General features: G+C 36.1%; 2 protein-coding genes across 7 annotated transcripts in view; one reads left to right on the top strand and one right to left on the bottom strand.

The window, feature by feature from the left end:
• LOC115451883 (peroxisomal leader peptide-processing protease) overlaps positions 1 to 26,769 on the bottom strand; it is a 48,218-nt gene extending 21,449 nt beyond the window's left edge. For 4 of the 6 annotated variants that reach the window (XM_030180283.2, XM_037439232.1, XM_037439231.1 and 1 more), the window contains exon 1: positions 1,920 to 2,133. The gene's annotated coding sequence lies outside the window, so the exon portion shown is untranslated. Of the gene's footprint in view, positions 1 to 685; positions 1,514 to 1,919; positions 2,134 to 26,318; positions 26,433 to 26,519 lie in introns of those variants that run through there. The other 2 variants (XM_037439229.1, XM_037439230.1) reach the window with 2 other exon arrangements.
• Positions 1 to 27,978, top strand: part of LOC115451886 (CHH-like protein) — an 81,058-nt gene that overhangs the window by 1,839 nt on the left and 51,241 nt on the right. The gene's annotated exons all lie outside the window — the stretch shown is intronic.

The following is a 27,978-nucleotide window of genomic DNA, read 5'->3' as shown; positions in this document are numbered from 1 at the left end:
TTCCCTTGCCAATTTTAAAATATTGCAATAGAACGTTAAAAAAAAACAGTAATGGCTACATACCAATTTAGCCAAGTGGCCGACCTTAAGGATTGATTGCATCCATTATAAAATTCGGTCGTATGAAGCGGGCCGGACCAATCGTCGGTACCGAGAACGAGGTCTGATCATTTGCATCGGTTCAAACAAGAATTATGCAGTGTATTCACATGTGTATTGAGTATCAGGATGTACTGGAACTTACGCGATATAAAATTATCTAGGGCCTAATGGTTATGCCTCATTTACACTTGGCGAACACGATACGAATTTCAAATTTCGTATGTACCAATTTTACTATCTGGCAGTCATTGGGTGCAAGTTTTAAATGTTTGAATTTAGAATCATTAAAATACTAATATTGATCTTATTCATACATTATTTATTCACTTCATTGTTTCGCCTCTTTGTTGAACATGATCTGACATCGAGTAATTTATTTATAACTTGTGGTTTTGTGTAACGTAACCCAACTGTTTCATTATAATCTTGTTGACATGTCCGGTTTATACACTAAAAAATCCTTCACAGTAAAACAGAACATAGGACTAACCTCTTTGCAGTTTTTCAAGCCAGTATTATTTTTAAACGTCAACGACTAAAAAGTATACACGTGTTGTTAAGTCTTACGTACTATATTACTCACTTTATGGTTCATTCATATTTTTGGTTCCTGTGTGAATTCTCAAAGGGAACGTCCTGCTTGAGAACTTCGTCGGTACTTAAGCGGCCAATTGAACTAACTGGCGCGAGTAACCCTGGATCCGGTACCGTCACATGACCGTTCCCATTGCATGTGATCTCACAATATCTGTTTTTTGAATTTCGAAAATGCATGTGCATCACTAGTTAGTAACTGTATAGTGCACTGGATTGCGGAAGTCGACAAATCGAAAAAAGAACTTTAATGTTAATAAAAAAAAATACCCGTACCTATTAAATCCAAATCACAACGTAACGTGTCAAGCCTACCCCGCTACTAAAAAATCTCAAAGCCACTCACACGTTCAATCACTCTTAGTAGACAATTTAAGGAGACACTGGGCACGGCAGGCCCACAATACAATAATGGCCCGTTCTAATGGGCGGCATCCTGTACGAGCCGTGAGCACTCAGTCAATGCTAAGAGCTCGCATCCCCCGCTCATACATCCAGACGAATATTCGTGGGCATTTGCCTAATCGTGAGATCACGGCCGAAACATAACGCGTTGCTTCGGCGACAGACCGACAACAAACTTCGAACGATGCGTTACCGATCACGAAGACGATAATACACGTGAATACATATCGGATGCAGTGCTAAGGATATAAGTGTTGAAGAACGTTGCTTGTGGTGTGCGTAGTGGCGGACATGCCTAAGAACCGACGTCTGGCATCCGGCGTTAAAAAAAAGAAGCAACTTTCGCTCGCGAAGCGATCGACTCAACAAAGTTCTGTGTACTTGATGCGATAACGTTTTAGGTGAGTAACTTTTGGATGTACTTAAATGAATTTAGAAAGTTCTAAACTTTGTTTTCATAGTTAATTTAACAATAGATTTCTTTTTCACTTTTTTGTTGGTGTAGGTATTGCGCATTTTGCACAATATAACGTATTTTATAGAGTTCAATAAAATAATTTGAAATAAAACAAAAAAAAATAATTCAAAAATGTTCCTAAATTTTGACAGCTTTTATTGGCCTACCTTCATATCTCATGTTGTAAAATTCGAACTTCAATTAATAAATAAAACTTATTCATAATTTGTGACTTTACACTTTTAGACTCAATAATAATTGTAAAATTTGTTACCTTCGATTATACTGCGTTCCAAAACTTGTTTAAGGAGGTATTTAATAAAAAAAAAACACTTAAAATACTATAAAAATGTAAACTGACCTTTGTTATTTGATCACTTTGAGGTTATGTTTTATATATTCCTATAAATTTCCATCAAAACGCTTGATGCACAAAGTTCCAATGTTTTTATTGCACTAAAACACGCACACGAGACTGTGATATCAACAGACTAACGGATGACATATGGAATATCATAAATAACTACAAATTATTTATCTTGTTATCAGCTGTTTTATTTGTAAATGTAAATGTGATAGTATGAATTGCGAAACAGTGGCATCTTTTGTATAACGCGCGAACTTGATAAACTTTAAGCTATTAACCACGTTAATCATTTTTAATATTGATACTAGATGGCGCATTATTAAATTTTATGTCGCGGTTTAAAATGAAATATAATAAATTATAATTATTGGTTGATTTTATGATAATATAATCAAAACATGAACTTATTAAAATGATTCATATATAAGTTCCTATGACGCAATTTACTATTCGAGTTATAGTATGTATTTTTCTCAGGTATTTATCTTATACCGGTATAATATCCTGTACATTCAACTTTTAATATCAGTTATATTTCACCAGCTTTTATTTAGCCATTAGTGGTGAATGGCGAAACTTCTAGTTACAAAACGTAATAAACTTTAGACTGCCAGGTGGAGGACATGTTTAGAGTTAAATATAATTTCTTGTTAAAGATTATTCGTCAGTAGATTTTGCCAGAAGCGTAGGCAGTAAAGATAACATAGCTTCCGATGAGTGAAAGAATAATCAGAATACAATCTTTATTTTTCAGAACTTACCAACATATTAAAATATGCAAACTATACTTACCTCTTTATAGCTTACTACGCATTTATATCTAAGCATCCATAGGGCAACTTGTGCTCCTAAACTTCATTGAAGATTCCGATAAAGCAAATGATAATTGACAATACCTTCACAAATTGTATCAAAGGTCAGTTGCGCCTTGCATTTTGAACCTGTGAACTGCTTCTTCACTCGAACTTCCAGTCACAATTAAGCTATGGCTGTTATTATAGCATATTCAGGGTTTGTAATAAAATCAATAATTTCCTCAAGAAATTTATTTTTTAATATTAATTACGTCACTACAATTTAATTTATAGCCATTTATAGGTTTCATTACGTACGAAAGTTCCCACAATTCGATTAATTTGTTTCGTAACGCCACTACAATGGTGAAGGAAACCGGACGTTTAATTGCAACTCTATTATTGCTAAATTAGTGAAGCCTGCTACATTTACCTTTAACAGTTTATTAAAAATAATTGGTTTATAATAATTTGATCCTTGAGGGGCTTTACAGGAAAATAGGCCGAATATTGTTTTTTCTACTGTATTGTTTATAACTAACAATCTAACGGTATTCTCGAATGAGTTTGTTACGTAGTTTTTTTAGGTTAAGAAGGCGTGCCCATACATGTATGTAAGTTTGAGTCTTACATATCTCTTGTATCCGTTTTAGAATCAAAGAAAACCCTGAACCTCACGTAAGAGGCGAGGTCAACCGTAAAACTGAATTTAAATCTAGAACATTAATTGTCTGCTATTTCCACCCATATCAGCAACTTCTGCGTTAACTTCTAAAATCCAAACCTCTTTGAAGTTCGAATTTATGATAAAGGCAGTGAGAAATGAACAATATTTCGTCTCCCAGACGTTTGTAATCTTCAGGCCGCTCCCCACTACAGGTCATCGGCCCATATAGGACGGGCCGGCCCGCTTCGCTTCCGGAGCGTGGTCCAATAATTACCTCCAAGGTCCCAAGCGACGATTTTTTGACCTACTACTGTACTATTAAGACCTTTTATCCGTTATGGGGTAGATAGTAGCGCAAATCTAACATTAACTCCTGTGTAATTAGGGGTCAACCTATTGCTATATCGGACGCAAATTTCACATATTTAAGAAACTTTTAACATTGTAGTTAGTATTTTTAATCTTATTATTTTTTACAATATTCATTCAACATTCAATTTCATTGATTGTATCGCACGCAATTTTTTTTTATTTCTTATTTTTTTTTGTATGACGAGACGAGCTTGCCGTGCACCTTATGGTGAGCGATACGACCGCCAATAAACAAATGAAACACCATCCAAACTATCATTTCTAGACTCGATTCCTAGCGTAGGTAATACAAATTTCTAATACGCTAAATTACTGGAGTCTTCTTTTTTAATTATAATTAATATATAATTAAATTAATAAAAATGAAATATATAGAACAAGTATTTCTTACCTTCCTACTTAATACAGTTTTGTGCTATGGCTCGCATCAAAATAATCAAATAAGAACAGTTAGAAATAGTTCACGAAAGTCCCATATAAGAAATAAACCAGACTGACCTATTGGAAGTCTCATAAACTCATTTAAAAGCAATTCACCCATTTGAATATCCAAAGGTGTTGGTCAAAGTGTCTTCGGTATAAACTTTTACCATTATAAGTTTGATTGCGGTACTTGCGATGCATACAGATTGCTGTTTTATTGCTAAGAAAATATAAGCTCTCGCCTTTGATCCCGAAGGGCTAGGTAGCGGGGCAACTGTTGCACGTACTTCTGGACGCGTTTATTTGTCCCGTAATGCGATAAGAGTAAATCAATTGCCATTTCGGCTACAGATTCTAATATCGGGCACGTTTTTATTTAGGAACATACTTTTTATTGTCGAACTAGGAAAACTCTGGTCAATTTTTTTATTTCACTAAGTCGAAAGCTGTTGCTATTTCTGATGGACTGCAGCTGGTATTGCCTGCAAGGTATTGGTGGTAGGATGTATTTTGTATCCGCCTTGACAGCAACTACTGTAGACAAGCTGTTAAAAACCGCCATAATGGCCCACGTAAGTGTGTTGCGTCCGGGATCAGCCCGCATATATCCGGTTTCAAGAGGCCGGCATAATTGTGTCGACTGCCGAAGGGTTATCATCTCTCGTCAGTCGACATTCTATTGCACCTCACTTGCACTTACCATCAGCAATGGGGTCACTTAGCCGAACACGTATGAAAAATGTATTTAAAACATCTAATATCGAAGCGCCATACCATGAACCATCCAATGCTTTTAAAATTAAATATCACCTGGACTCCACTTCGTTACCATCATGTTCAGTTGGGTCAAATTGCCGTGCTCTAGTAAAACGAAACAAAGTATTCACTGTTTCCGAAGAGTGGCGCTAACCAGCGCTTGTCATACAATACTATATAGAAATCGGATATTAATCAACCTTGATTCCTATAATTGGCGGAACTATACCCGCCGGAGCTCACCTTGGCCGGCGCAGTCGGCGACATCAAGGAGGAAACTATTGGAAAATCTATGAGTTAATCTAATTACATACTAACGGAGCGAGAATCATCAATCAAAGCAGAGGCTGATAGGAAAACCACCGTGGAAGTATTGTAGGGTGACTAAGATTTAAATAGCGCCAATCGCGGTCACTAATTGTCCACTTGGATTGACCCTTGAAACTACCTTTGATTCGTAGAACAACAGAACGTATAAGAGAAGCCGACACGTGTTTTTAATTATATTAAATTATAAGAGAAGTTCAAATTGGCGCCCAGAAAATTTTTCAAAGCGTATAAACGGCGGGAAAATTTTATTATTTGGAATAAATAGTTTGTTAAAATAACGCAGTGATTCTAAAATTTTAAACGATAGATATATGTATGACAACTTTATCATCAATAACGAGCGCGAATGTTTTGTGTTAAACTTGCAATGTTTTCGAAATTAGTGTCTGTTTTAACCCGCCTGTCCGCTTTGAGCTCACTTATATCTACTGATGGATGGATGAAATGGAAATGGTGGAAAGCAAGATTATATTAGGCCAAATTATAAAGTCTGTTTGCGTTTAGTGCTTTTATACTGACAAGCATTGCCTAACACATCTGGTTGAGTAGAGCATGACCATATTTTTTTTAATCTTAATCTTCTAGAGTAAAAAGCAAACAAAAAAAAAGAAAATTGTTTTTTTACTTATTAACAATTTTGCAACCATACAACGGCTAAAAAGCTATAGGTTCGAAATATGATTCATAATATTTTCGCCAAATCACTATCTGAATCATTGTCTGTAAATTTTTAACCTACTCATGATTGCAAATATTATGTAATACTAGTAGAACCAATGAAAATATTCACTGAAACGTTTCTCATTTCTTTATCTTCTTTTATAATATATTATTGCTTCCACTGTTTATTTATTATTTATAATTTCACAATAAAAAGATACAAATCAATAAATACGACTTTCTAAAATTCAGTAAGTCGTCGCTATGTCAATATTATATTGCCAAAAAATAAAAAAATCTAATAGTGTTTGCCAATTGAGTACTTTAGCTTGTGTTCTTAATTTTTAGATGTTATTAAATGTTTAAAGCTGTAGAGATCAGTTACTTCTGGATCGGTTTGGAATTCTGTTTAAAAAAAATATTTTGAATGTGGAATCAAGTTTTTTAGAATCATGCCATTGCCTACGCAGGATCATAGATATTAAGTAGATTTAATACGGCATGTTATCCGCTATTATTTGTTCTACGCGATGCTATTTCGAGTTACTTGTACTGACAGTTGTGCTTAGCATGAAAATCTTAGATAAATTTACTAAGAACGAGTGCTAAGCTTATTTGAGTATAAATTTCATGGCATTTAGTCTATAGGTAGTCAACTTTATAAGTCATTTTATATTTAATTTAACTGTTAATTAAGGTAAAAAATTGGATCATAGTAACCTTTCGATAAATAGTTTTTTTTTTTATTGTTCAATTAATAATATCCTGAATATTCGGAGAAACAAACAGGTCATTCGTGTGACTAGTAAAGGATTTAACTGGTAATGAATGACTAAAATAAGTATAGTGGAATTTAATTAACAGTGATAAAGGATTCGAGAATGTCCTTAAGGCATATTTTGCGTAGTTGTATTATGGTATGACTGTAGTACTAAGGTGTCGGGTTTGATGCCCGGGTCGGGTGTTGACATTAGATTTTTCTACTCAATATCAGCCCGAAGTCGGAAAGAGTTCAGTAAGTGAAAAAAAGACTCATACTTGCGCCCTATTACTTGTGACTTTACTTAGTTGACGACTTTGGTGAGTTCCACTATTCCCCCTAAAAAGGAAAAAAGTGTGACGCTACATATCATATAAACATTTTTATTTCGAATATAATTACGATTCAAATCTAGCACTTAGCGGGCAATGTACGACGACATTTACTCAATTAGTTATCCCCATACACGACTATATAACTAGTAAAGTAAGCATACAATGTAAATTTGGCGCCGGCGCCACTCAGTGAAGTTCAAAGCAAATATTTGTACGTCAAATAACGACAATGCTATACTTTTTGCTCTGAAACGTGTCAATCAATTGTATGTTACGTAGATCTTATAAACAGTTCTACATAATACGTATGAGAAGTCTAGTTGGTTATGAAATAGGGGTTGCATCGTCTCACCAAACTGAGAGTGACGGAACAGAGAGTGCTTGTGTATTTCGTACACTATAATATATCCTGCGTACCTGGCTGATCTCCGTTGAGATTGGCCGCTGTGGTCAAAATTCAGTTAGGAAGGAATCAAAGGAGTCGCAGGTACGTTCGCCATCTTGACATGGATCTACAAATCGATTAGCGGTATTATGAGACCAAAGTCGTAATTAGCATATTAAATCACTTATCAATATACCTCTACAATATATTATACCGAGTACGGTGTAAATACTGTATTTACTACGTTGCGATAGTGATCCAAATCTTGGTCCTTGAGGTCATTTGTGTCCCAAAGTTCTGCGCATGGGCACCAAGCGCTAGGAAAATACTTACATAACTACAAACTAATGGTAACTCTACGAGTAATTCACCTTACATTTAATGCAATACCGGAGACAATGATGTCTTATACTGTTCTCAGAATCTGGTGTATCATTAATAACATACCTAAGGTTTAAGATGCGATAGTGATCCAAATCTTGGTCCTTGAGGTCATTTGTGTCCCAAAGTTCTGCGCATGGGCACCAAGCGCTAGGAAAATACTTACATAACTACAAACTAATGGTAACTCTACGAGTAATTCACCTTACATTTAATGCAATACCGGAGACAATGATGTCTTATACTGTTCTCAGAATCTGGTGTATCATTAATAACATACCTAAGGTTTAAGATGGGTATGTTATGTGTCAAGTCCTTTAATGATTTAACTGTATACCGATCATTAGGAACTTCTCGGAAACGAAATATCCTTTAGCGGATTTTTATGGGATTAAAATCGATTACGTCTTGTCGATATATTCTCGTTGTAAAATTTGTTTTAATGGTAAATTTTCCTGATATGTAACGTTATAGGTAAGCTTGATCAAAATATATTAGATTCTATGCTTCATTTAGAGTCGATTTTAATAATTGATGATTGATTTATTCATCGTCATGGCTTCATTCATTGTACCAATAACTTCAGTCATATAATATATTTTGGGTCTCATATGTATTTAAGGTCTCTTGTGGGTGAATGAAACGTGGATACACTTCTCCTTACCCCTGAGAGACAAAAGCTTGATTTTACACAATGTAGGTATGTAGAATAGGTGATCAACACATCATTGAAGTATATGTGAAGTATATTGAGACAAGCAACTTAATTCAACCATTGAAATTGTATCTAACCGTTATGCTGTCATTTTGACCAAAATCCGAGACGAGCACAGAGTAATGACGCGCAGAGCTTTCATTGGCAATATTTGTTCATTATGTAGAGTTAGTGAGAGTTATTTTAGCTTCCATATTTATATATTAAGGTTCAAATTAGCTTTTCATGTTTTATAAAATAATTTCTGCATGTTAAACATTCCTTAAAATAATATTCAGTTTTCAATGATAGTTAACGAAACTATATAAAGCAGATACGCAACCAAGACGTAAAATTAACTAAAAAGCATGTTGATTAAGTAAATATATCTATACATATTATAAAACCAAGTCCCGTTTATATCTGTCTATATGTTATCGATTTTTCCAAAATCTACCGAATGGATTTTTATGAAATTTGGTATGGAGATAGTTTAATAACTTGGGAAGATTATAGGCCACTTTCCATCCCGGGAAAATATATAGCGGGACTTATTTCGGAAATCTCCTTAACGCGGGCGAAATCGCGCGCCAAAGCTAGTTTAAACTAATATTTGCTTAGTTTTAGCTTCTGAACGATTCAGTACTCTACGATGTTCAAATTAACGAGTTACTTGAGAAATGTTTTTGCCATAGACAAGTTCAACGTCGAATCGAATATATTTTTTGCACACTTGTACATACGTTACGGGACACCGTGCGGAACATTGATATCTTCACTGTTCTGATGCCCTAGTATTTGAATAAAAATGCTTTGAGATTAAGCAGTCAACAAATAAATAATAATATCAGCCCTGTAACATACTGTCACAGCTGGTCACGGGCCTCCTCTACTGAGGGATTAGGCCTTAGTCCATCCAGCTGTAGTGCGGATTGGTAGACTTCACATACTCTCAAAATTCCTATAGAGAGCTCAGGGGCCTTATTCTCTATCCCGCACGTTATTTTGGCAGTGCGTAACAAGCACGGAACACAACGCATCATGTTTAGGACTATAGAAATTTGGCTTACAGAATACCATTCCACGCACATTTCTCGAAGATAACATGACACGGCCGCGTTACGCGTTTACACTATCATACAGAATAAGGGCCCAGGTTGCAGATTTCCTTACGATGATTTCTTCACAGTTAAAGCAAGCGATTATTCACAAAAAATACGCACATAATTATACGCACATAATTTTAGAAATGTCAGCGGTGTATGACCTTGAGTTTTGAACCTGCGGACAATCGCCTTGCCAGTCCGTTCCACTCCCAACTAGGCTATAGGTAATGTATGAATGAAATCAATTCGTATTCTGAGAACTCTATATTTAATATTGGCCTTAGCTGCGGCTTCGTGTACGCTAACTTCCTTAAGCTATAAGTAAAAGAATGTAATGCATTTTCGAAGAAATTTCAAATAAACAATTCCTTCCTCTTTAAGATATTAGTGAGGAAACTCTAAATGATATTTTAATCTCCTAAGGGTTAGGTAGAAGCGTTATTATACTACTAACTGTGAATTCATCATCATCATCATCAACATCATCAGCCCCTTGCAGTCCACTGCTGGACTTAGGCCTCTACCAAGTTATGCCCGGTCTACTGCTTCATGCATACAGTCGCTACCGGTCCTCTTGTGCAAGTCGTCCCGCCATCAGCCAGAGAACGTCCCACGCTACGTTTGCCATTATATTACATTGTATTTACATTCTAGGTTTATAATTGTTACCCTAGATAACCCGCGTTCGCGCGCGGGTTTTCGCGCGCATTTTTCTGCAAAAGCATTCAGTTCTAACCTATGTTGTGTTTCTGTTTTTGCGTTTGACTTGTACAAAATACGCATTATATAGTAAAATGGTCTCTTAGAAGGCTTTAGAATGGTCTCTTGGCTTTAATGTCAAAAAATACGCGGTCTTAACAGCTTCAAGTTAACTTAGATCTTTACCTAAACGTCCCTAAACTACCTCTTACTTCTCTAAACAATTACGTTGTTAGTTTAACGTTTTCTGAACAAAAACTAAAGAGCAATACAAAAAGCGTGTACTCAGACGCGTTTTTATTTGTTTAGCCGACGAGCTGTGGCGGGTTGAAGGTCGCCAGCTTCCGCTACGTCTTTGCTTGGCGCCAATTCCTTCATTGAATCGATAAAGGTCCGGTAGTTTTGCGGTTTTGCTTGTCATCGTGGGAATTTTTTAAAAATGTATTAATTATTGCGTGCCAGTGTGACGAAAAGTTAAGGATAGTATTCGGATTTAGGACCGTGAGCTCATCCCGCGTAGATCGGACCGACGTCAGCATTTTTTTTAATTTTGCATAATTTTAGAATGCAGGTACATATTTTAACGTTGACTTATCGGACAACCTATACTTTAGTGACCATGAAGATCATCTTCGAAATGTCAGGAGAAAATTAAAATATATTAAACCGATAAAATCCGAAATCTACTTTTATTTAGATGTCTAATTATCGCATAAACATAAGAAATCATTAAGATTGAAGTTCAAATCATTGACGTAGCCTGCAACAAAGGGGTATTTCAAAATTTGTTGAGATCATTTAAGGGCAGTGGAGACTTTTGGGCCTCCGCTTAAGTTTAATGTGACAATGGGGGGCCCCTGAGGGCCGTATTATTGATACGGCTGAAACGCCTATAGTTAAAATAATAAAAACACATTATTCTATCACGATAAGTAATATGTGTACATATGTACTAGATTTGGCGTTCCGAATATTCACTGTGTTCAACTGAATTGAACTGCAATCCATTCAAACTGACTTTAGTATGGTCAATATTGACAGCTTGCGGTCAATATTGACACTCATGATATAAGAACTCGAGTCTAAGTGTAATCCTGGATTTGAAAAAAAAATAATTAATCAAATAAGTAAAATTATTTGTTGTTCAAGAGAATAAATAGTTATAACAGTGACGTATTGGTTGCCATTTTCGTTCAGATTTTGAACAAATAGTTTATATGGACGTTCCTGTCTATAGAACATATGTCCATGTATGGTAAATTATGCCCAATGGACGCCATATTTTATGATTGAGACCTTTTAATTCTTTCGTAAACATCGCTTCCTAGTTACAAACGAAAGACCTACGTCATATTTTGTTATAATCATGATAATTTTTATGTAAATACTACGTAAATGACACACCAAATACCTTATTTGTAGGATTATCTATTTTAAGCTCATTACAAAATGACCGTATCATTTAGTGCACTTAATAATTATCGGAACAATTTTCCTCGATCCTTTCATTTTCGTAGAAGCCTTGAGTAATAAGAATACAAGCTGAAACGCCATAAACGGCTTGTAGAGCATCGTAGTTGCTTATATAGTACGCTTGCTTGAAGTCACGCTGTATTACTTCGATTTAATAGGAAATATACGATTGACACAATTTAGATGGGAGGCAAAGTTGAGGTATACAGTTACTTACATAACATCACGCCTGTTCCCTTCAGGAGTGGGCAGAGATATACTCCCAACAACTATGTTAGTTTTCATTATGCCTATAAGAAATGGTGAGACTATTGCTAAATTTATTCGGCATATCCAGGCTCCGAACAGATACTGAAGAGATAAATCCGGACATTAAACTCAAAATTTGACAGCTGCGTGTTCAAACCACGCCTCTAAGGACCTGGGTTCGAATCCCGGATAGCGCAGTGATTTTCTTTAGTAGTGTCTGAAATTTGTGCCCGATATGGCGATAGGCTAACTTCCTATTATGGGAATACACAATGCGAAAAGAGGGTGCCCCGATTGAACTCTGCCTACCTCTTCTGTGATAAAGGCGTGACGCCAGAGACAGTTAGACAAAATCTGACTCTTTCAATATTTCACGGACAGACACGACAAGCATTTCCGTACAACTATACCCATAACTAATTATTATCTGTCTGCTTTTTGTGCATTTTACAAACTTTACATTAAAAAACCACAATGTCTTGGCGCCACTTGTAAATCAGTGGAAAAAACTGGCTTCGATATTACCAAAGAGGAAAAATAAAATAATACAGTTAGGCCGCTTTACGTCTGTTTTTTCATTATCCAACTCCTTGGTAATAAGTAATATTTTAACATATCTGACAAGCTTGTGTATTTGCTTTTCTAATATGATTTATATTAGCATCCCCAGAGGGAGTTGACATTGATAAAGACTAACCCCCTTATTCATAGACGTTATTTATCTAAGGACGGAGCATTGCTGTGATAAAGTCTGTTTCTCAGCTTTGTTTATCTGACAGCTTGCTGTTTGTTCAGCTTTGTTTCTCTGAAAACCAATTAGATTCATGTTGTATCTCAATATTAGCCAATCACAACGGCTCTACGTCTACGCACTGCGAAGGCTGCCATGCCGTCAGCACTGGAAAACAGACTTGTTATCACAGCAATGCTCTGTCCTTAGATAAAAAATGTCCATGGATACGGGCGTAAGTCAATAACTTCCTTCAAATCCTTGCTTGAAAACGTTGACGAATTCGGAAGGCTCGCCAACCTTATATTGATCCATAACACTTCCCATGATGTGAAGAAAGAAATCAATGCATCACCAGCTCCGGTATAGTCACATTGCCATGTCAGGATGAGGAAGAAATTACTCGTTATCAATGAAATGCGAATATTCTAAGAGAAAAATCTTTAAAAGGAAACTGATAAGAGATACTGTCACAATCAATTGTGATTTCATTGTAATCATTTGCGTTATCTTACTACTTCGGATAGTCACGTAGTTATCATCTTATCAGTAAAAGTCGCGCACAGATTCTGTGTTAATCCGTCCAATGATGGTAGGTCTCTCACATGAGAGTCCTCCTGGGTAGGTACCATCGCAATGTCTTCTGCCGTCAAGCAGCAGTGTGTAGTCACTGTTGTGTTCCGGTTTGTAGACATTGTAGCCAGTGTAACTGGACATAATAAGACTTAACATCTCATGTCTCAGGATGGCGAGCGCAGTGGAATACCAAACGATACTTTGTAATTCAAGGTGTTGGATGGTATTTTTTATGTTTATAGGCGGTCGTATCACTTACCATCAGGGGAACGGCAAGCACGCCTCGTCGTTCAAAACAAAAAAGAAATCCGCCACTGTTTAAATCTGGTAGACCCATATCATCATCTAAAGTATTTGAAAGTCCACTGTTGAAGGCCTCCTTTGATGATTTAGACATTTTAGCAGCGGCCTACCATGTAGACAGTAGTCTACAGCGTAATCTCTACAAATACGCTGTGGATATAATTGTCTACAGTTAAATGCTTGGTAACAAGCAGTTCTAGCTACTACTCTCGGTAAAAGCAACATCGAGTGGCTAATTTCTAATCCCTATTAATTCTAATTAAAGCCAACTTGGCCGAAAATTCTTGATATTTTTCGTATTACGGGTGTTCATGGACGGGGACAATTGACTCTAGGCAAAATATATATAAAGCACATAATTCAATGGTTTAAAATCGATCCGGAGTTGGCGTCCAGTTTGTAATGTGGGAAGACGTCAATAAATCCAGCCAAGTATGTTTCTGATTCCACCGATTAAATGTAAGGAATTTTAAAGCAATCGTATTATGTTTGTATCGTATAATCGTACTCGCATTCAATTTTCTATGTTAAATGGTATTTGGTATAATGACTACATATATTTTGTCGGTAAGGTGTGTCGAACATAGTTTTATTTATTTGATTAAAAATGTTTACTTCATCGTTTTGTCAGAGTTTAGTCGTAAAGTTATTTTTTTATATTGTATTATTTATTTTAAATTAAATATTCATTGGAAGTATATTTCAATATATCACGTGTGTCAAAAGTTAATTTGTATGTACAAATCAAAATAGGTACGCAAAATAAAAAAATAAACATGAGTTTGTTCAGCCTACCATAGTAATCATTATTTAAAAATAAAAATAACATTAATCACGTCACACAACTGTATTCTAATTTTAAATTTATCCCTACATTTTGGAGGTAATCTGTGCTAAATATGCACACATCAGGCGCATTTCATCGAACTGCGAGCGTAGACGATGACGTAGTTGCAACGAACTGGCTGTTAATAATAATAAAAAACAAAATCGCAAAAAAATCACTCTTAACAGTTCGCGTTTTGACTGATCATCATCTAGAGAAAAATATTGATAGCTTAATAATTAAATGTTTTTCAATTTTGAGCTTAATGTTCATTCGTATAAGGAGTTTGTTGAGTGAAACCAAATGTAAACAAATTTGTTATCTGTGACCGTCTGCGAGTCCATATGCTAACTGGTAAATTGGGAATGACTGGAGCGTTTGTTCAATGAAATCATGAACAGAACTGGTTTTGGGTTCACGGCACTGAAGATTTTTTTCTGACAGTGGATTGGCCTCAAAAAATAATTAATGCCATGAAGATATAAGCTGTGCATCAATAGCACGAATATTGATTGACTTTGTTCGAATACGATTTAAATTTTAACGGTTTTTAAATTTTAAATGTTTGATTAATTACTTATAAAGGAGACTGTTTAGGCTCACGTATTTTTTAATTTAGAATTGATTCTAACAAAAAGATTAAAGGTTACTTTCGTTCCTTATTATAAACACATAGAAATGATTATTGTGTAATGCGAAGCATAATGGTTTTTTACTGAAAGACTTTTCTCCTCTATGCTTCTGGCACAGAATAGGTTTTATGAACCATTCTGATTCTCGTTGCCATTTATTTATTCGCTCACACCTTCAAACAACATTGGAACTATAAAAAAAATTCCGTGTCTTTTCCTACTTTGACAGTAACAAAATCATCGTCTGTCAACGATAGAGCAACTAAATAGAAACTTAATTGATTCTTTTTAATGATTTTTTGGTTATTTTTATGCTGGTATTAAGTTACGGAATGTATTTTGTACCCGCCTGTACAGTGACGACTGAACAACGAAAATCTGGTATAGTAGCCGAAGTCAACGTCACTAATGTCAATTCATGATTACTCTGTAACTAAAAATAAATCAATTTAGACCACAGAGCGGGTCAGTGTCATCCGATAAGTGAACTACGAAATATTTGTCTTCATGGCCGGCATAATTTTAACGATCTTCAAGGGCCACGACTTATTTTGCCGGCACTATATTAAGATACACAGCGCGTAGTTTCGCCGTAAAATGACGCTAACAATTTAGTAGCGCTAACTAAATCGGAGAGATCAAACGGCTGCAAAGATTATCTACAAGATAGGTTATATCGCGCTTGATAATCATAGTTAGAAGCGTATTCTAGAAAACTCCGTCTGTGTTATGATTGTTCGTTCACAGAAAATATTGTGAAATTTTCGCCACGCCATTGATTTTACGTAACCGATAACATTTCGCTAAATTGATTGATTTCGAGAATAGTTTAGAGGCCTCGACTTTTTATATATGTGGAACACTTATCAGTTATCTATTGGTATTAATTCGATAGGATTTGGGACATGACCCCCACTTAAGATACGAAACAGCAACCTGTCCATATAGCAGGGTTTTCCTTAGAACCAGTGCAACTACGTCACTTCGACTGATTCATGCTGTGGACAAATATTGCATCCGGCGTCGCTAGCTTAATTTTAAGACGCAGTTTAACAATTCTGATGGTAGGGCTAGTCCAGAGTTCCCTAACCCTTTCAATATTGTTACTGTGATCTATGTGGAAAATTAATTTTACCCCGCCTTCAAAATGTTATCAAAACAAACAATACAAGCAGATAATTTATCATGAATTGCAATACAGCCCTACAATTTTAACGTCAGCTCTGTCTCTTCTATTAACCGACTTCAAAAAAGGAGGAGGTTATCCATTCGGCGGGATTCTTTTTTAATGTTTGCTATATATTTTGCGATCCTATAGTTAGGTTTTTTGTTACCCCCGTGAAAATATTGATATACCCCCGTGGAAGTAATTACCCCGAGGCTAGGAATCCAGGGGCTAGACCAATGTATGATAAAAAAAAGTACATGTCAGGTCTTTAACCAATAGTCTAGGTCTAAATTCCTAGGTTCAACGCTGACTTTGACGCATGGTGCGTCCTGCCGACGATCTGACGCGCTATTAATCTTAACATCAGTTTATCCGATGATAATATATTGTTTGAAACAAACGATCCGATGGATTACGTTTGAGTACACGCAAATGTTAATGGAGAGTACTCAAAGGCGGTGATAGTGGTATACGATAAATCTGATGTGATAAAAAATGATTGAACGGATTTTTACTGGCCTATAAATACGACATTGAAGATTTAAATTCAGACCAGTTTCTTTATTTCGGAATATTTCTATAATCTATCAACCAGCATCTTCAAGTTATCGCTATCTCTATAATTCTGAAGGAGTTTGATCCCCCCAGAGAGCGTTGACGTAAGACAACCAGTAAAAATTGGGCCTTTCTGCTTCATTGAAGAAATTCGTTTTGCTGACTTGACTGCTCGGTGTTTCCCAACGAGATCGAATCAGAAATGAGGAGATCCGTAGGAGAACAAAGGTTACCGACATAGCCCATAGGATTAGCAAGTTGAAGTGGCAGTGGGCCGGGCATATAGCTCGAAGAACCGATGGCCGTTGGGGTCGAAGGGTTCTAGAGTGGAGGCCACGTACAGGCAAGAGAAATGTCGGACGCCCGCCTACAAGGTGGACGGACGACCTGGCTAAGGTTGCAGGAAGTCGCTGGATGCAGGCCGCTTCCAACAGGTCGACGTGGAGATCCTTGGGGGAGGCCTATGTTCAGTAGTGGACTTCCTGTGGCTGAGATGATGATGATGATGATTAAGGGCAGACCGATGAAGAAAAAACGCGTACCCTTCTACAGTTAGTACGTCAAATTCTATAGACAAGTGATAGAAACATAATCATAAGATTAATTAGAAGACTAAACTTTGCATAAAAACTCAAACTGACTAGACAGGTCATTCATCTTAATTGTGTGCCAATTTTCAAATCAAATTAAAACGTCAAAAACGAATACATTAAAGATTTAGCAAAAAACGACCTTCACATTTTAAGGTCCCCGTCTATTTGCCTTCAGGTTGTACAAAAAAATGTATTTGAATAATTTAACTGTACAGACTAGTGTTTACAAATTAAATTGATTAATATACGAATACAAACGCACATAACGCCTTAAACCCAAAGGTGTGGGCAGAGAGACTTCGAATTATACAGATAAAGAATAAGGATTAGAGAATTAGCGATGGAAGTTCACTTCTGTTTATCAAAACTTTGTGAATATATACAAAACCACAAGTAATCTACAGCCAGTCTTACATAATGAGATCTAAGCTGTCAAGACTGGGGTAAAGATAGAGTATCGACTGAGGATAGCTGATTATTCCTCGCCACTTATGCTTGTTCGAAAGGCATATACACAGAGTGATCCTAAATCGGGTCACTTACGAACCATTAGCGGGTTTTACAAGTCGCTATCCGCGATATAAATATCCTTTAACAACTACTTAACAATTTTCTAAATAAAGTTATTAGTCAGAGTACTAGTTAAGCTATTGACTTGTGACAAAGACGATACCAAGAAACATGATTTACAACAGGACGTTATTAACATATGATAATAAAAAATGGTGTGACGACTAATATTTAACGGCTGTCGTGTACGTTGTCTCAATGTAATGCACCGAAGTAGCGTGGTTAGCCAATAAAACTGATTATTCTTAGTGCAACGATCAGGTCAGAATTTGGAAAAAAATCCTGTTTCAGTGATTTTCAAATAAGAAATGTATTCGATTTACTTTTAAATGTCAATTTCTTTTGAGACGAAAAATATTTTTTTATAATAGCATTGTCGTTTATTACATAATGGGATAGAAATATGCTTTTGGTATGGCAATAAATCCTTGACTATTAATATTGGCAAAATCTCTAATAATAAAATGTGTTAAAAGAGAAGTTCTAATTGTAACTCCGCCCATTCCTCGGTAAACAGACGCGAGCTAATTTGAACCACAGAATAATTACGTGTCAACTAATCATATAACCCAATTAACAAACGAATTTGGCGTCAGCTATGAAGAGTCAACAACCTGTGATTAGAAAAAACATAATTTATTTTATGCGAATGACTGTACGGTGTATTTTTGGAACTATTACCACACCGGCACGTGCTGGCTGTAAACTTTGGCGACCCACCAAGCCGTATCTCGCCAGCTTGATGGGCCAAGCCTCCGGAAACATGAATCTTGGGCAGCAGGGAACATGTATAGCAGACTTCAGGTACTGCTTGAGGGAAAGTGGTCTTTCGAAATAATATTCTTATGGTGTATTTTTCGGTATAAGCAGCCGAAGTTATTTCAATCAATCAATCAGTCATTTGCCGTCCATTGCTGGACGTAGGCCTTCTTAAGTGAGCACCAACCGTTCCCATCTTTAGTGGTCGGTCCATCTTGCAGTAGTGCGTTCTATGCTACGTCTACCTAATTACCATCTCCACTCGGGCACTTGTCAGCTCCATCAACCGTCTATCCGTCTGGTGACATGACTAGCCCACTTCCACGTCAGTGTGCTGATTCCTCGAGCGATGTTGCTCTGGTTCTTAAGCGGACTCAACCATCAGATTAGATACTTCTTTCAATATGGTATGGCAAACAATATATATTGCCAGTAAAGTGCAATTAATTTAAGTTAAGGCAAATTCTTGACAAGTAAATGTCAGATCGCGCATAACTGATTAATTTCATCGAGACCTTGTACAAAGTTTATTAAATGCACGTAACCGTCACCAATGTTACGTCAGAAAGTATTTGGACGTGACCTTACTTACGCAAGTGCATTGGGCGACAACTGACTGGGCTTCAGGCCGCGTTGCATCATGCTGGTTAGCACGTCGAATTCTTTCGCTTTTGACACGCCTCTGTGCATTTAACAACACGTTTCAGTCCTTATTTTAGAAGGCTTTGTCGGAATTATACGACTGTTCACTGTTTTTTTTTTAATGACTCCAATCTCAACCTTCGATCGATTCCCGAGAATAATCCAATTATATTACGTCATTTATAAGCGTGTCAAAAAACTTTGTACAGATTAGTCAATTTTCTGAGGTATCAAAAAAGCGATTGAAAACTGCGGTGATTTGCTCCCTACGTTAATTAGTTATTACGTTAATTATTTTCCTACGTTATTACGTTAATTATTTTCCCCTCATAGTCTTAAAATATTTTTTTGACAAAATACTGGCCCTCTCTGACTCAAAAAACTTAAGTTCCCCCTACTCACCAGTCTCTGAGTTCAGATCCCAAAGTAGGTTGTTCAATACGAAAAAAAAAATCTGAACCAATAAAATGTTATACATTTCATAAATTTTTACTTTATAGTCATTTTGGAAAGCAGTTTTTATCAGAGAAGAATAGAAAAGAAACTACTGTTGCTTATTCCAAATAGGGACATTTTGTCATTGCGTTAATAAATGAAACCACATACTCGTCTTTACCTAATATTGTACCAAATATCATCCATGAATAACGAATGTTTTCCAGAAAAATCCCAGATTTATTATAATTGTTTTTTATGACATACCAGTTTAGTCAAAAAATGGCGTGTGGGGGAGCCTTCTGACTAAAAGCGTGATGTTATTGCTGCGACTAATTCTAGAGTAGTAGTCGAAGCATTAGGGTGAGTAAAATTAAAATTAACTTTTTGTACATTATTATTTTGTTAGAATTTTGTATAAATAGCTAATGTTGAAAAAACTAATTGTAAACTGTAATTTACCAAATGATTATATTGTTTCATTTAGTAACGTAACACCACAATGACGTTTGATTCAGGGCTCGTGACAACAGTTCTGAAATACGCAGAGCCCCTCCTGACGATACGTCAACATCTATATGTAAAAGCCGACAAAATTCTGACGTAATAATGCGTTGGTTTCCATTGAGCATGTAGTTTTCCTTATCGTAATAATTGGACCAGTTATGCGTAGCCTATATTTTAGGTACTATTCGCCGCTTCCCTACGTAAATGTTTTACTGGTGGTAGGTTTCTCATACGTGAGAGTCCGCCTGGGTAAATCCACCGCAATTTCTGCCGCCAAGTAGCAGTGTGTAGTCGCTGTTGTGTTCCGGTTTGCAGGATATTGAAGCCAGGGTAAGTACTGGACAAAATAAGACTTAACATCTCATTACACAATGTCTATTTCTACTGCCAAGCAGCAGTGTGTAGTCACTATTGTGTTCTGGTTTGAAGAAGACTGTACCCAGTGTAACTACTGGACATATTAATAAGATTTAATATCTCATGTCTAGATAGCGCAGGGCGCAGGATGATGAGCGCAGTGGAATACCTAACAATACTTTGTAATTTAAGGTCTTGAATGGTGCTTCTAATATATGGGCGGTCATATCGCTTACTATTAGGCGAAAGGCAAGCTAGTCTCGTCATTCAAAGAAATAAAAAAAGAATATCCGTTCCCTCTATAAAGAGCTGACTTGCATTTTGTTGGCTCACTATTACAGTATTCTATGATATATTTTAGCATAATTTGAATTAAATATGTCGTTTCTATCTCTTTTACAGTAAACATTTTCAATAATCTCGAAAGACAAATAAAGGGGGAATCATGAGTTGTCTTTTAAAATTTTTACCAACATCATAATTTTAAATATAATTTTCCAACATAAGTAACGGATAGGACCTTGTGGTAATGAGCAAGCCATTCGGATATAAAGTTCATATTAGGAAAATAATTATTCAGTATTAGAACAATAATTTAAAAAATTAGAGCAATCCGTTACTACCTTCAGCAACTACGCAAAAATCCATTACTGTGATAAAAAGTATATATGACAGTCCAAGACATATCCTATCTGTATTCTAAATTCAAATCTATGCAGCGGTTTCTAAATTTACTTTTACAAACATCCCAGTATCTCCACAAAGGCATTTATCATAAAAAATGTTTTTTTTTTGTTTGAGCAATAAACCAATGGTTCGCTGCATAACTGATCATAAATGTCGTCAATAATTGAATTATTCTGCGCATAAACATCAAAGCCATTAGAAACCTCATCGAACACGTTTTTATTAGGTTGTAAAGACAAAATAAATCTATAAATATTAATAAATTAAAACCAATCTCGCATGTTTGTTTATAAAAACTTTTAATTAGTCATTCAGCGTATATCCCCATGACGCCAAAGGGTGTGCGGCGCCTTTTTCAACAAATTATGCGACGCGACGGTACAGTGGCGACGACGTAACGATGTTTTTACATGCGTCTTTTTATAGTTTAGAAAAACACGTTTAATAATCTTTTTATTGACTATGTATTGGTCGCGGTTCTGCCCGCTTGTAAATGTATCATTGTATATTTTTTTCGGGATAAAAAGTATTATATATATGATATGCATCTGTACGCTAAATTTCATCCAAATCCGTTCAGCAGTTTTCGCGTTTACAAAATATCTTCATAAAATCGCATTTATAATGTCAGTAAGACTTTTTCATTACCTTATATTGTACACCTTCAAGTAAAGTGGGAGTGTAGGTAGGTGTGCCGAGCCTTGTGTCCACGCCTTTGGATTCATGGATAGTCATTAGTTATTTGTTACAATTCTATGATTACTCAAAACACATGAAGAGGGACAAGAATTACTATATAATGGATAGCCCTGTAAATGTATGTCGGTTTTCCAATTTCAGCGTGTAATTAAAAATAAAAACATTCATATTAAAAAAATAAACATTTAAAAAAATATACATTTTAGTTATTTGAAGAGGTCTTGGTTAACTTTACATGTTTTTCTGTAAATAAAGGGAATCGATAATTCATTTCTTTGGACTAAATTAAATTTAATTAATATATAATTCTAAAGTTGTAACTATATTCCTTGTGAATTATAACTTGCTTTAACCGTGAAGGAAAACATTGCGAGCCAATCTGTATACTTGAGAAGATTTCTATAAGAATTTTGAGGGTGTGTGAAGTCTACCAATCGCACTAGGCCAGCGTGGTGAACTAAGGCCTAATCCCTCTCAGTAGTAGAGGGGGCATGTGTCCAGCAGTGGGACAATATATACTACAGGGCTGATATTATGTTATATTTAAATCATAGTGTTATATTCGTGTAGGCTATGAAATTTATTTTTTAATAAACACCCTGTAAACCCTAAAGTATAAGGAAGTCCGGGCAGGAAACTAATTTTGTATAATGGTTTTCCAACAGATCAATGCGGCACTAAATTACTAGAAAAATGAGTAATCGCAATCATAATTCATAACTGCATACATTTTTTACTAATGTTTTTTACATTGATAACGTGTGCGAAAAAATTTATACCAAGAAACGTGAGTTTGACAGCTGCAAACCACAATGATTAATCTGGTTCAGGGGTGACTTACATATAGATAAATAAATTGCAACCGTGCTGGGTATGTTAACATTGCAGCCTGTGTAACTACTACATAATAAGACTTAACATCTCATGTCTCAGGATGGCAAGCGCAGTGAAATACCAAACAATATTTTGTTTTTCAAGGTTTTGGATGGTGTTTGTACTGTTTATGGCGAACGGAAAGCTCGTCTCGTCATTCAAAGGAATAAAAAAAGTAAGACTGTTAATAAACCTTACACACACAGATAAAAGACAAGAGTGTGTGTGTACACGTCTTTTATCTCCGAATGGGTAGGAGGCGCAACTGTTGCATCCAGTTTTCGCCATATGTATTCCAGCCCATGATAGGGGGCGAGCCTATTGCCATATAGGACACAAATTCCAGATTCATTAAAATAAAATTTCTTATATGTAGCATAACACCTTTTCCCTTTTTAGGAAGGATAGTGGAACACACTTTTGTCAGTTATGTAAAGTCCTAAGTAATAGGCTGCGATTTTTTTTTCATTTGTCGAGCACTTCTCGACTCTAGGCTGATATAGATTAGAAAAACCTAATATCTGTCATCGAACCCGAGACCTCAGCACTGCTGTCGTACCGTCATACAACTACGCTACCGCGGCACTCAGTGTATAATAATAATAATAATATCAGCCTTGTATTATATACTGTCCTATTGCTGAGCACGGGCCTCCTCTACTACTGAGAGGGATTAGGCCTTAGTCCACCACGCTGTAGTGCGGATTGGTAGACTTCACACACCTTCGAAATTCCTATAGAGAACTTCTCAGATGTGCAGGTTTCCTCACGATGTTTTCCTTCACCGTAAATAAATTTTATTTATAAAATAGTATTCTTAATTTGTCTATGTTGTATTTGAGGTATAAATTACCATATTAATAAATATAGCTCTGACGCCCTAATCTCTGATATCCCCATCCTCTCCCAGTGACCGCTCTAAGCGTTGTAACCCGTTAGTGGGTTGCCCTCAGGTCGTCTAATGTTCAAGAGTTGCGAACACCTACAGCGCTCACGCAAAAGTCCTGTGTGTTTGTATAAGCCGACCCTTTTCAGGCTAATTAACATATATCAAGTTCAAAAAAGCTCTGACTGGACAGCACAAACGATTGTCAAGTTCAAAAAAGCTCTGACTAGATAGCAACCGTGAACGTAGTGAAAAGCTCGACAAAGTTCGTGATCACTGGTGCGCTACCAGTGAAACCTTCATAACTGTACTTAGCTTATTATGAATTACAATACTACTATATGATGCTCGCGGCTTTGCCCGCGTCATAAAGTTATCCGTGGTAAAAGTCTCGCTATGTACTTTTCCTGCATAAATATAGTCTGTTTCCTTCCTTATGGTTTAACTGCGAACAAAATTTTAGTAAAATTGGTTCTGTGGTTTGGCCGTGAAAGTATAAGAGATAGACAGGGTAATTTTTGTTTTTATAATATATTAGCTTTTGATGGCGGTCTGCCTGCGTTTAGAAGGTTTTCGGAATAAAAATGACGCTATATACTTTTCCGTATACTATCCGGGAGAATCATAGGCAGGCCCCCACGAGATGGTCCGAGCATCTGGTGAGGGTCGCCGGAGTCCCATGGATGAGGGCGGCCCAGAACCGGCCCCTGTGGCGCTCAATGGGGAAGGCCTCTGTCCAGCAGTGGACAATTCCCGGCTGAAATGATGATATACTTTTCAGGGACAAAAAGATACCTATGTCCTTCCCAGGGTCTCTATCTCCACATCAATTTTCATCAACATCGGTCCAGTGCTTCAGCTGTGCTGACACAGACTGAGTTGATTTCGCATTGAAAATGGAAGTATGGATATCTGACTTGCAAAGATAATACAGATCTTTCGCCATACTTTTATACATATTATAAAACAAAGTCCTCTTTTCTGTCTGTATGTTACCGATTTTCTCAAAATCTATTGAACGATTTTTTATGGAATTAAGTATGGAAATAGTTTGAGACCCTGGGAAAGTTATGGGCTACTTTCTATCCCAGAATAGCGGAACTTTTATCCCGGAAAACTCCTTCACGCGGACGAAGCCGCGAGCAAAAGTTAGTTCTAGAATAATCCCAAAATATTCGCAGCCGAATCATTGTGACTTATCAAGTGCAAGTCGCGGCTTCGGTCTAAACTTACTCGGATATATTTAGACGCTCACGTGACTAATTAAATATACGATGGGCGTGGATTAAGTACTGATGTTTGTTTCAATTGTTAAACTTTGTCTTTTCGAGTTGCTTTTAAGAAGACATAGAGGCCTTGTAATTAGGACAATATTTTTGAAATAATATATTTATACTAATCTATTAATTGTGGTCTAATTAAATAATAATATCAGCCCTGTATTATATTCTGTCCCACTGTTGGGCACGGGCCTCCTCTACTACTGAGAGGGATTAGGCCTTAGTCCACCACGCTGGCCTAGTGCGGATTGGTAGACTTCACACACCTTCGAAATTCCTATAGAGAACTTCTCAGATGTGCAGGTTTCCTCACGATGTTTTCCTTCACCGTGGTCTAATTATTTATAATATATCTTAGAATATTAGATTCCATCTTTTTCTTATTACTTATAATACAATTGTAACAGGCCGATATCCGTACATTATATGTATATCGATGGGTGAAAGGCTACTTGACTTTAACAACATTTTTTTGACACTAAGTTCCGTACATATTTAAAATCAGGACGATTTTTTGTTTTTTAATATCGTTAAAATATTTGGAAAAATAATGTCGCTCAAGTAAATTAACCTTTCAATATATATTGAGGAAAACTTATATGGGGCCTTTAACAATAGAACAACAAAACAAAAGAACGGTTTTTAGAAGTCTGTCTGTATGTTTAAACGCACATAATTCAATAACTACTACATGAAATTGAATGCAGTTTTCACCGATGTATTGCAAGAGGACTAAGTTAAAATATAGGCATTCCATTTCATCTCGAAATAATAAAGCGGAGATTTTATCCCGGAAAACTTTATCAAGCCGGCGGATCTTTAACCAAAACCTAGTTATTTTATACACTACCGCAGTTGCAGCCGTAGGTACAATTTGCAGGCTCGCTTCTTATTCACATCATAAAACGGAATGTATTCGCAAAAGTGTTTGCATTAGTTGCATTTCTGCCTACTCCTTCGCCGATGAAAGGGTGAGTAGGTAAGTGTGTGCAGGTATTGCATTCTTTTCAGTAGTCAACTTTCATGTCTCGGGTCTAAAGTACAGTACAGTTTATTCGATAAAAAAAACTATTTTTAGGAGTTTGCTAAGGAAGTACATTATGCAGGTGTCTTTATATAAGGTCAATGTTTATAAAGAAGGAGTTCCCCGCGCAAACTTTAATGTTATTAACTTTCGCACTAATATAATCTTGTTCTCGGTAAAGTTATTTTTAAATGACGCTGTACGTACGTGGCAGATGATGAATTGCTTATTGATCCAACATGTGTAATATGTTGGTTGATTGAAGAAACGTTATTTCAAGAGCCAATGTTGGTAAACATGATCTTGAACACTGAGTCACGTCTGCAATATAAAATAGTACGATGATCAGCCTTGATCCAATATTTAGCGGTTAAATCCACAATATCATTAAGAAGGTAGAGTCCTTACCTTTTAGCTATGTTCTGATACATATTTCATCAATGAACCGGAAAAATATAAGTCGTTTATCGCACCCAGATAAAATCGTCAATCCACGTGACTGATGCTTAATCCCTCCAGCAAATCTCATATCTAAATACTAAAATAATCACTAACACTCAAAGCAACACATCTAAAATCCCTCAGCAAATAAATTTCATAACAACTACTAACAAAACGCTTCCATATTAAGGAGGACTGTGAATGATCCCCCCGGCGCCTGAATCAGTGCGCTTGTCGATTTACACTAATAAGGTATGAATCACGTCTCAAAATACACTGGCTTTAAGTATTTGCATGGTGAAATGTTAACCAAATATGTACTTACGTAGACAAAACATTTCAAGCGCCGCATTCAGTCTGATAATCAGTCACATGATTTGTGACGTCAGAAATAACACTATTTACCATCTTGTTATAAACAAAGTTGCGTTGATATGTCTCGCAGTTAAAAGAGCAGTTGTCTGGAACTATATCGATCTGAAGAGAGAAGAAGGTGATGTGTATTTAGGATTGGAAAGTGAGGGAAGAGAAGATGCTGGGAATTAAAGACTGAATCTTACTAAAATAACTGCTAATTTAAAAAAACCGTGGCACTCAGAAAGAAGACAAAATATAGATCTATTGTATTTAAAGGTGAAAATGAAAAAAACAGCTAATGAGCTAGATTTTAAACAGAGTTTTCAGAACACTGCAGGATGTGAACACAATACATATAGCAAACATGCTGCGGATATTTGATACGAGGAGCGTAGTATCGAATTAAATTGTTCTGAGAGATTCTTTGTTCGCGAACATTATTGAGAGCAACCAAACTAGTTGGATTTTCTAGATTCCAACATCGACAGTTTGTGGTGCTTTGATAAATAAACTACTAAATGTGAGTTGAGGAAAGATAAGTAGAGTTCAAAGTCCTTTACTGCTTTTACAAATGCCATTTCGTTTTAAAATGACGATGCTGCTGACATCATACCACGGTAGACTTCAACTTTTATTAATGAAGTTGATTGTCTAGCCTATTCAATTGGGATTTCACATTACTTTACAATCAACACCATTTTCCTCTAAATTTCTGTCAGAGAATAGTGATCCTAAAACATAACTATATACCAGTTTTGAGAGGTTAGGGGGCTATTAAACGAACATTAGAAAATAGGTTTCACTATTAACCAAAAATATCCAAAAATTTCACTCTGATTACTCACCATCAGCATCTACAACTCATAACATTCCTCAAAAATATTCCTGATTAGTCAAGCCAAAAAAAAGCACGGTCATTGGCAGCAACGGCAATTTCAACCGCAAATTGATAGAAGGAAAATTATCTTAATTTTAAACGGAAGGAAGATCTTTAACGCTCATTGAATGAGTCAGTCTCTTAATTGATTTCACAATGTGAAATCTCCGACATACTCATGTAATATGAGGT

Source organism: Manduca sexta, chromosome 16 (assembly GCF_014839805.1).
Source record: "Manduca sexta isolate Smith_Timp_Sample1 chromosome 16, JHU_Msex_v1.0, whole genome shotgun sequence".
Lineage (NCBI taxonomy): Eukaryota > Metazoa > Arthropoda > Insecta > Lepidoptera > Sphingidae > Manduca > Manduca sexta.
The sequence above is the reverse complement of the archived record's forward strand: the minus strand, read 5'-3'. Positions and strand labels throughout refer to the sequence as shown.